The sequence below is a fragment of the Salmo salar genome, chromosome 15, assembly GCF_965601325.2.
Source record: "Salmo salar chromosome 15, fSalSal1, whole genome shotgun sequence".
Classification (NCBI taxonomy): Eukaryota; Metazoa; Chordata; class Actinopteri; order Salmoniformes; family Salmonidae; genus Salmo; species Salmo salar.
This window is the reverse complement of record NC_138305.1, coordinates 84,642,501-84,651,521: the sequence shown is the minus strand read 5'-3', so window position 1 is coordinate 84,651,521 and position 9,021 is coordinate 84,642,501. Positions and strand designations below refer to the sequence as shown.

The 9,021-nt window shown below is 47.7% G+C and overlaps 1 protein-coding gene across 1 annotated transcript in view; it reads right to left on the bottom strand.

Annotated features, from left to right (window-relative positions):
• Positions 1-6,643: 6,643 nt before the first annotated feature.
• Positions 6,644-9,021, bottom strand: part of vwa1 (von Willebrand factor A domain containing 1) — a 15,736-nt gene continuing 13,358 nt past the window's right edge. The window contains exon 6 of the mRNA XM_014145724.3: positions 6,644-9,021. This exon is cut by the window's right edge and continues 266 nt beyond it. The gene's annotated coding sequence lies outside the window, so the exon portion shown is untranslated.

Below are 9,021 nucleotides of genomic sequence, written 5' to 3'. Positions count from 1 at the left end.
CTGATATGCATCCTCTTTTCCTCAGCCTTTTATTCACGCAAATGACAGGGATCTGGGCCTGTTCCCAGGAAAGCAGTTTATTTTTCTCGTCGGACTCGTTAAAGGAAAAAGCTTCTTCCAGTTCGTGGTGAGTAATCGATGTTCTGATGTCCAGAAGTTATTTTCGGTCATAAGAGACGGTAGCAGCAACATTATGTGCAAAATAAGTTAAAACAATGCAAAGAAACTAACAAAATAGCACAATTGGTTACGGGCATGTAAAACGTCAGCCAGCCTCTTCGGCGCCATCTTACAGGTGACTAGCTCATGAAGCTGGTTAAGAGAATGCCAAGAGTGTGCAAAGCTGTCATCAAGGCAAAGGGTAGCTATTTTAAGAATCTCAAATATGAAATATATTTAAATTTGCTTAACACTTTTTTGGTTACTACATGATTCCATATGTGTTATTTCATAGTTTTGATGTCTTCACTATTAATTTATAATGTAGAAAATAAGAAAAATAAAGAAAAACCCTTGAATGAGTAGGTGTTCTAAAACGTTTGACCGGTAGTCTATATTAGAAAATATTAGTCAAATTCACCTCTGGAATTTTGAAACGTGCTTTCTGAGTTCGACCAGAAGCTGACAGAGCTCAACCAGAAGATGGAGACAGCCATGTTCAAGATTCTCCAACATGGAATAGCAGCAAGGTGTCACACCCTGATCTTTTTTCACCTGTCTTTGTGATTGTCTCCATCCCCCTCCAGGTGTCGCCCATTATCCCCTGTGTATTTATATCTGTATTCTCTGTTTGTCTGTTGCCAGTTCATTTTGTTCATTCATACCTACCAGCGTTTTTCCCCTTGCCCCTGTCCTGTCTATAGTGCCTGTTTTCTAGTTCTTGTTTTTTTTGTTTTGACATTTCTGCCTGTCCTGACCCTGAGCCTGTCTGCAGTCCTGTACCTTTGCCCCACTACTCTGGATTACTGACCTCTGCCTGACCTGACTCTGAGCCTGCCTGCTGTCCTTACCTTTGACTGCCCGTGTTCGATTTAATAGCCCGTCTGGTGTTCAACCTTCCCAAGTTCTCTCACGTCACCCCGCTCCTCCGCTCTCTCCACTGGCTTCCAGTTGAAGCTCGCATCCGCTACAAGACCATGGTGATTGCCTACGGAGCTGTGAAGGGAACGGCACCTCCATACCTTCAGGCTCTGATCAGGCCCTACACCCAAACAAGGGCACTGCGTTCATCCACCTCTGGCCTGCTGGCCCCCCTACCTCTGAGGAAGCACAGTCCCCGCTCAGCCCAGTCAAAACTGTTCGCTGCTCTGGCACCCCAATGGTGGAACAAGCTCCCTCACGACGCCAGGACAGCGGAGTCAATCACCACCTTCCGGAGACACCTGAAACCCCACCTCTTTAAGGAATACCAAGGATAGGATAAAGTAATCCTTCTAACCCCCCCCCCCCCCCCTTAAAAGACCCAGCAAACTCGGGCCAGGATGAGTGACCCAGCAAACCTGGGCCAGCTGTGGGGCTCCATCTCCTCCCAAGGAGCCACCATCGGGAATCACGAGGAACTGCTTCGTGGCCTTATGGAGGGGGTCCAAATGTTTGCTGAAAACCATGACCGGGCATTGGACATTTTGCTGGAGCATTTCCGCGGGTTGTCTGGGAGGCATCCTACCACGGTGGTAACCCCACAACCCCTCAGTAACCCAGCTGCTTGCAGTGCCGTATCATCGGTCACGGCACCTTCTCGGGAACCCCACTTACCCACCCCCCGATTCCCTCATCGCTTTGACCATCCAAATTGATGAGCAACTACGGGAATGACGGACGGGGAGGAAATTTCACTTCGTTCGCACGTCCAGGGATTCCACCTTGCCTCCGAGTCATCCCGGAAGTCCCCAACGATCTCATTGCTGAGAGAACCCGAGGCCTCCCGACCTTCCCGAGAGTCACCGAAGAAGGCTTAGTCACCGCTCCCGAGCCTATGCAACTAGGTAGAGCTGGGCTGTCGCTAATGGAACGGCAATTCAGGATCGACATGAAGGGTTGTCTGTATTGCGGGATTCTTGGTAATTTCGGTGTCCTCTTGTCCTTTAAAAAGACCAGGCTCACTGGTAGGAGCGAGTATTCTGGTGAGCCATATGGAGAACTTTCCTGCTTCTCTTGCACGCACCCCTTTTCATGCCATTCTACTGAGGGGAAACCAGTCCAAATCTCTCCAGGTTCTCATTGACTCTGGGGCCGATGAGAGCTTTTAGGACGCTACCCTGGCTTCCGAGCTGAACATCCCCACTCAGCCCCTCTCCACTCCCATGGATGTTAGAGCACTGGACGGGCGCTCTATAGGCCGGGTCACGCTTAATACCACTCCCATCAACCTACAGGTGTCAGGGAATCACAGCGAGACTATTCAATTCCTGCTCATCAAGTCTCCTCAGATTCCCGTGGTTTTGGGATTCTCCTGGCTCCAGTGACACAATTACCTCATCAACTGGTGCCATCATGGGCTGGAGTCCGTTCTGCCAGGGCCATTGTCTGAGGTCAGCGCAACCTTCCCCGGGACGTCTTCCTGGTGCCTCAGAAGGTGCCCTGGACGTCTCCGCCATTCCCGCGGAGTACCAGGACCTTCAGAAGGTGTTCAACAAGGCCTGGGAGACTTCGCTTCCGCCACACCAACCATATGACTGCGGGATTGACCTTCTCCCTAGCACCACTCCACCCCGGGGATGACTGTACTCGCTGTCGGGACCGGAGATCAAGGCTATGGACACCTACATTGGGGACTCCCTAGCTGCAAGGTTTATTCGTCCTTCGTCTTCTCCCGCCGACGCCGGGTTCTTCTTTGTGGAGAAGAGGGACAAGACCCTGCGCCCGTGCATCAACTACCGGGGACTCAATGACATAATGGTGAAGAACCGCTACCCGCTACCACTCGGCCTTTGAGCGGCTCCAGGGGGCCTCCGTGTTTTCCAAGCTGGATCTATGGAACGCCTACCACCTGGTGCGGATACGGGAGGGGGATGAGTGGAAGACCACCTTCAACATGGCCAGCGGCCACTATGAGTATTTGGTCATGCCCTTTGGCCTCACCAATGCCCCTGTTGTGTTACAGGCTCTGGTAAATGATGTTCTCCGCTACATGTTGAACTGGTTCATCTTTGTCTATATTGATGACATCCTCATCTTCTCCCACTCCCCCCAAGAACATGTGCTCCATGTCCGACAGGTTCTTCAACACCTCCTGGAGAACCAGCTGTTTGTTAAGGCAGAGAAGTGTGAGTTCCATTGCTCCACCATCCCCTTTCTGGGGTGCATCATCTCCGCTGGGAGTGTCCCGATGGATCCCAGGAAGGTGAGAGTGGTGGTGGACTGGCCCCAGCCTTCGTCCAGGGTGCAGCTGCAACAATTCCTGGGGTTTGCCAACTTATATCGCCGCTTTATCCGGTGTTACAGCACCCTGGCTTCCCCCTTGTCAGCACTCCCCTCTCCCAAGGTTCTGTTCACGTGGTCCCCTGCTGCTGACCGGGCCTAAAACACCGCTTTACCACTGCTCCCATCCTGGTTCAACCTTCCCGTCAGTTCGTGGTGGAGGCCGATGCTTCTGATGTAGGAGTGGGGGAAGTCCTGTCCCAGCATTGGACCTGAAGCTATATCCCTGTGCCTTTTTCTCGTGACTTTCTTGCAGTGAAGATGGCATTGGAGGAATGGAGGCACTGGCTGGAAGGGGCGTAACACCCGTTCATCATATGGACCGACCACACAAATCTGGAGTATCTCCACACCGCCAAATGCCTTAACTCCAGGCAAGCTAGATGGGCCCTGCTGTTCACACAGTAAAAACTTCTCCCTCTCATATCGGCCGGGGTCCAAGAATGTCAAGCTGGATGCACTGTCTCGCCGTTATAGCCCCACGGCTATTACCCCGGAGCCTAAGACCATCCTTCCCACCTCGTGCAGGGTGACGGCACTCAGCTGGGGTATAGGGAAACAGGTCCAGGAGGCACAGTGTTCCCAGCCGAAACCCCGGGGGGGTCCAGATAACCGGATGTTCATGCCTGACGCAGTCCGCTCTGTGGTCCTGGACCCTGGCTTTTGTGCGACAAAGCTTTTGGTGGCCCACCATGGTCCCTGACGTCTCCGCATTCGTCGCTGCCTGCACGGTGTGTGCACAAAACAAGACTCCTCGACAAGCTCCGGCTGGTCTCCTCCAACCTCTGCCTGTCCCTCACCATCCCTGGTCCCACATCTCCCTGGACTTTGTTATGAGTCTTCCTCCATCTGATGGCAACACCGCCATCCTGACATGGTCTCTGACCGGGGCCCTCAGTTCTCGTCTCAGTTCTGGAAGGCGTTCTGCACCCTCATTGGGTCGTCGGCCAGCCTGTCCTCCGGATTCCACCCCCAGTCCAACGACCAGTCGGAGAGAGCCAACCAGGATCTGGAGACTACTCTGCACTGCCTAGCCTCCGTCAACCCCACCACCTGGAGCCAGCAGCTGGTGTGGGTCGAATACGCCCGCAACACCCTTCCCTGCTTTGCCACGGGCCTATCTCCTTTTGAATGTTCCCTGGGGTATCAGCCCCCACTCTTCCCTGAGCAGGAAGAGGAGGTTGGCATTCCTTCTGCCCAGATGTTTGTTCGCCGCTGTCGTCGTACCTGGATGAGAGCCCGGTCGGCCCTCCTCAAGACCACCTCCAAGTATCAACGACAAGCGGATTGCCACCAGACCCCGGGTCCCCAGTATCGTCTCGGGCAGAAGGTACGGCTGTCCACCCGGGATCTGCCCCTCTGGGTGGAATCCGGAAAACTCTCCCCTCGGTTTATCGGTCCGTTTCCCATCTCCAAAATCATTAGCCCCTCTGCTGTTCGTCTTCTGTTGCCCTGGACCCTTCATATACATCCTACCTTTCATGTGTCCAGAGCTAAGCCCATGTCTCACAGCCCTTTGTCTCCTGTTTCCAGGCCCACCCCTCTCTCCCTTCTCATCGATGGCCAACCGGCTTACACGGTGAGCCGTCTCCTGAAGGTTCAACCTCGGGGATGGGGGTTCCAGTACCTGGTTGACTGGGAGGGTTAGGGCCCGGAGGAGAGGTGTTGGGTCCCTGCCAGAGACATCCTGGACCCAGGCTTCATCGCGTCTTTCCAATGTCGACACCCCGGTCAACCAGATATGCGCCCGGTAGGACGCCGGGGGGGGAAACTGTCACACCCTGATCTGTTTCACCTGTCTTTGTGATTGTCCCCACCCCCTCCAGGTGTCGCCTATCTTACCCATTATCCCCAGTGTGTTTATACCTGTATTCTCTGTTTGTCTGTTGCCAGTTCGTTTTGTTCATTCATACCTCCCAGTGTTTTCCCCCTTGCTCCTGTCTCGTCTTTTGTGCCTGTTTTGACCTTTCTGCCTGCCCTGACCCTGTCTGCCATCCTGTACCTTTGCCCCGCTACTCTGGATTACCAACCTATGCCTGACCTGACTCTGAGCCTGCCTGCCGTCCTTACCTTTGACTGCCCGTGTTTGATTTAATAAACTTTTGTTACTTCGACATTGTCTGCACTTGGCTCTTACCTTCAATCGTGTTACAAAGACTAAAATGAAAGCCTTACAGACTGAGACAGAAGCCTTTCAGACAAAGATGCATATAGATATGGAGGTGTGGGATGGTGTGACCATGAAACAGCAGGAGAGACAGAGGGAGAAAAATATATTTATTCTGTAGTGGTCAGTGCTATCCGGGTTCCTTCAGACGTCCCTACTCTAAACCCTAACTCTTACCTAACCCTAACCTTAACCATTTTAAACGTCAACTTCAATGGGGTAGGGAGGTCCCAAGACTCCCAGATAGAACTGACCATTCTGATATATCCTGTATCTGTAATGTGGAAGAGGACTGTGGAATGGCCACAATGATGTTGCCTGTCTGTCTGTATCCACACAGAGTGGCGAGGTGAAGCAGCCGTCTGCCTCCTCCATCCAGAACCCCGACTTTCCAACTCTTCCCATCCTCCTTCAGGGCAGGGCTGACTCGCAGGAGGACGTGTGGGAGTGAACATGTTTCAGAAAAAGAGAGGGATGGACATGAGAGACAATTCATAGAACAGGAGTTAAAATACAAACAGCAGATCCTCAGGAAATTGCAGCAGAAGGCAAAAGCAGAGAAGAAAAGGCAAAAAGACAGAACTGGTGATAATGCGAAAGGAGGAGAAAAGGTGTTGGGAGAAACAGAGAATGAGGGATAAAGAGAGGGAGATAATATAAGAGAAGGATAGTGTGGGAAAAGGAGGAGGAAAAGAAGCAAGTGCAGAAGGAGGCAAAAAAGAGAGCTGAGGAGAAAGAAAACGATTGAATGAGAAGAAGGAAGAGGCAGAAGAAAATAAGGAAGCGACAATTAAAAGAAAAAAGCAGGAGGCGAAAATGGCAAAGAGGGAGAAGAGAAAATTTTAATATTGTGAGGGCCATGAAATAAGACTCATCCTTTGACAACCTCCATTTCCAACCAATCGCTTTTCCTCGCCAATCAGCAAAGGCGGGGCATACATCTGATTCATATTCATCCTAATTTCTGCAATTCCTTTTGTTATCAACCCTTCCTTAATGAATTCCTCCAATCAGCATCCCGATCCTCAATAAATAGTCAAAGGTATTCAGTCCCTGTGTCTTAACTGATGTACAACTCCCAATTTATTGAATTTGAACCAACAACCAACAACCTAGAACCTTGAACACATCTAAAAATGTAGATCTAAAACGCATCAGTATAACTTCCACAGGGAGGCAGCAGAGACCAGCAGTAAACAGAGCCAGATACTGTGAACAGATCTCCACACAGTACAGTATGAACATGGTCAAAGGAATTTGGTAGAATCATTTATATTTCCTCTGCAGACCTACAGTGGGTATCATAAGTATTCATCCATTAGATTTTTTAAATGTTGTTGTGTTACAAAGTGGGATTGAAATAGATGTAATGGTGATCTACACAAGATACTCTATAATGTCAAAGTGAAAATATATTTTTTTACAAATGTTTACTAATTAAATAACTAAAATTTAGTTGTTGCATAAGTATTCACCCCCTTTGTTTAGGCAAGCGTAAATTAGTTCAGGAGTAAATTTTGGCTTAACAAGCACGGCAGGGTAGCCTACTGGTTAGAGCGTTGGGCTAGTAACCGAAAGGTTGCAAGTTCAAATCCCCGAGCAACGCCTCACAAAGAAGGGCACCTCTTGCTAGATTGAATATCCCTTTGAGCATGGTCTAGTTATTAATTATACTTTGGATGCTGTATTAATACACCCAGTCACTACAAAGATATCATAGCTGCTGGAAGTAGGGGTGCTGCATCACCCCCTGATAAATAAATACATTTTTAAAAAATCACACAAATAATTAACTAGGCCATTATTGATCCTAATCCAAAACATCTTCCCACGGCCATGCATGCGTCCTTCCTAACTCAGTTGCAGGAGAGGAAGGAAGCTGTTCAGGGATTTCACCATGAGGCCAAAGGTGACTTTGAAACAGTTACAGAGTTTAATGGCTGTGATTGCAGAAAACTTAGGATGGATCAACAACATTGTAGTTACACCACAATACTAACCTAAATGATGGAGTGAAAAGAAAAAAGCCTGTACAGAATAAAAAATATTCCAAAACATGCATCCTGTTTGCAATAAGGCACTAACGTAAAAAAAAAAAAATTAATTGCCAAAGAAATGAACTTTATGTCCTGAAAACAAAGCGTTATGTTTGGGACAAATCCAACACATCACTGAATACCACTCTTCACATTTTCAAGCATGGTGTCATCAGCAAGGACTATGGAGTTTTTTTGGATAAAAAGCAACGGAATAGAGCTACGCACAGGAAAAATCATAATGGAAAACCTGGTTCAGTCTGCTTTCCAACAGACACTGGGAGACAAATTCACCTTTCACAGAACAAAAACCTAAAACACAAGGCCAAAATATACACTGGAGTTGCTTACCAAGATTACATTGAATGTTACTGTGTGGCCTAGTTACAGTTTTGACTTAAATCGGCTTGAAAATCTATGGCAAGACTTGCAAATTGAAGAATTTTAAGAAGAATAATGTGCAAATATTGTACAATCCAGGTATGCAAAGTTCTTAGAGATTTACCCAGTAAAACTCAAAATTGTAATTGCTGCCAAAGGTGCTTCTAACACGTACTGACTCAGGGGGTTGAATATTTATCTAATCAAAATATATTACTGTATCTTTTTACAAATGTTAGAATTTTTCTTCCACTATGACATAACAGATTATTTTGTGTAGATCGTTGACAAAGAAAATTACAATTAAATCCATTTTAATCCCACTTTGTAACACAACAAAATGTGGAAAAAGTCAAGGGGTATGAATACTTATGATACCCACTGTATGCCCCCTGGTTCAATGGCCAACCTGTATGACTGAATACAGCATCATCCAATGTAACAGTTTGCCAATACCTCCATGTATAAGTGTTGGTGGTGATGAGTCAAAACAATCCTGTAAAATATCAGTGTGACCATCCTTTATCAAAAAAACATCTGCAACATCTCACTAGTAGAACATCTGTCTGTAGTTTTATCAGTGTAGCCACATAGAGAATCTGTTTGGGATTTGTAATTAGTTCAAAGGAGTTCCTCTCTGTTATTAAGGGTTCTGTGTTCACTTGCCCTTCAATTAAAGTCTAAGCTGAGTTTGCGCACACATGTACTCAATGTTACAAAATATTAGGGGTGGGTGCCTTGGGAAACATTGAAAGTATATTACATAGTTGCTCTCTGTGCACTAGAAAAATGTGTTACTGTACGTTAATCTTTTTGATTAAAACTACATCTTGTATGATACCGCAAACCAGAATTAGCTTGATCTAGACTGCTATGCTTGGCAGTCTATCTTAAGATCATATGTAAAACAAACAGTCAAACAAACAAATGTTTTAAGTGTGATTACAGGTTTTAGGCAATATGTGAAAATCAAGATGTCTGCATTGCAGAAGATAGCAACTCACAGTTCAGTTAGGG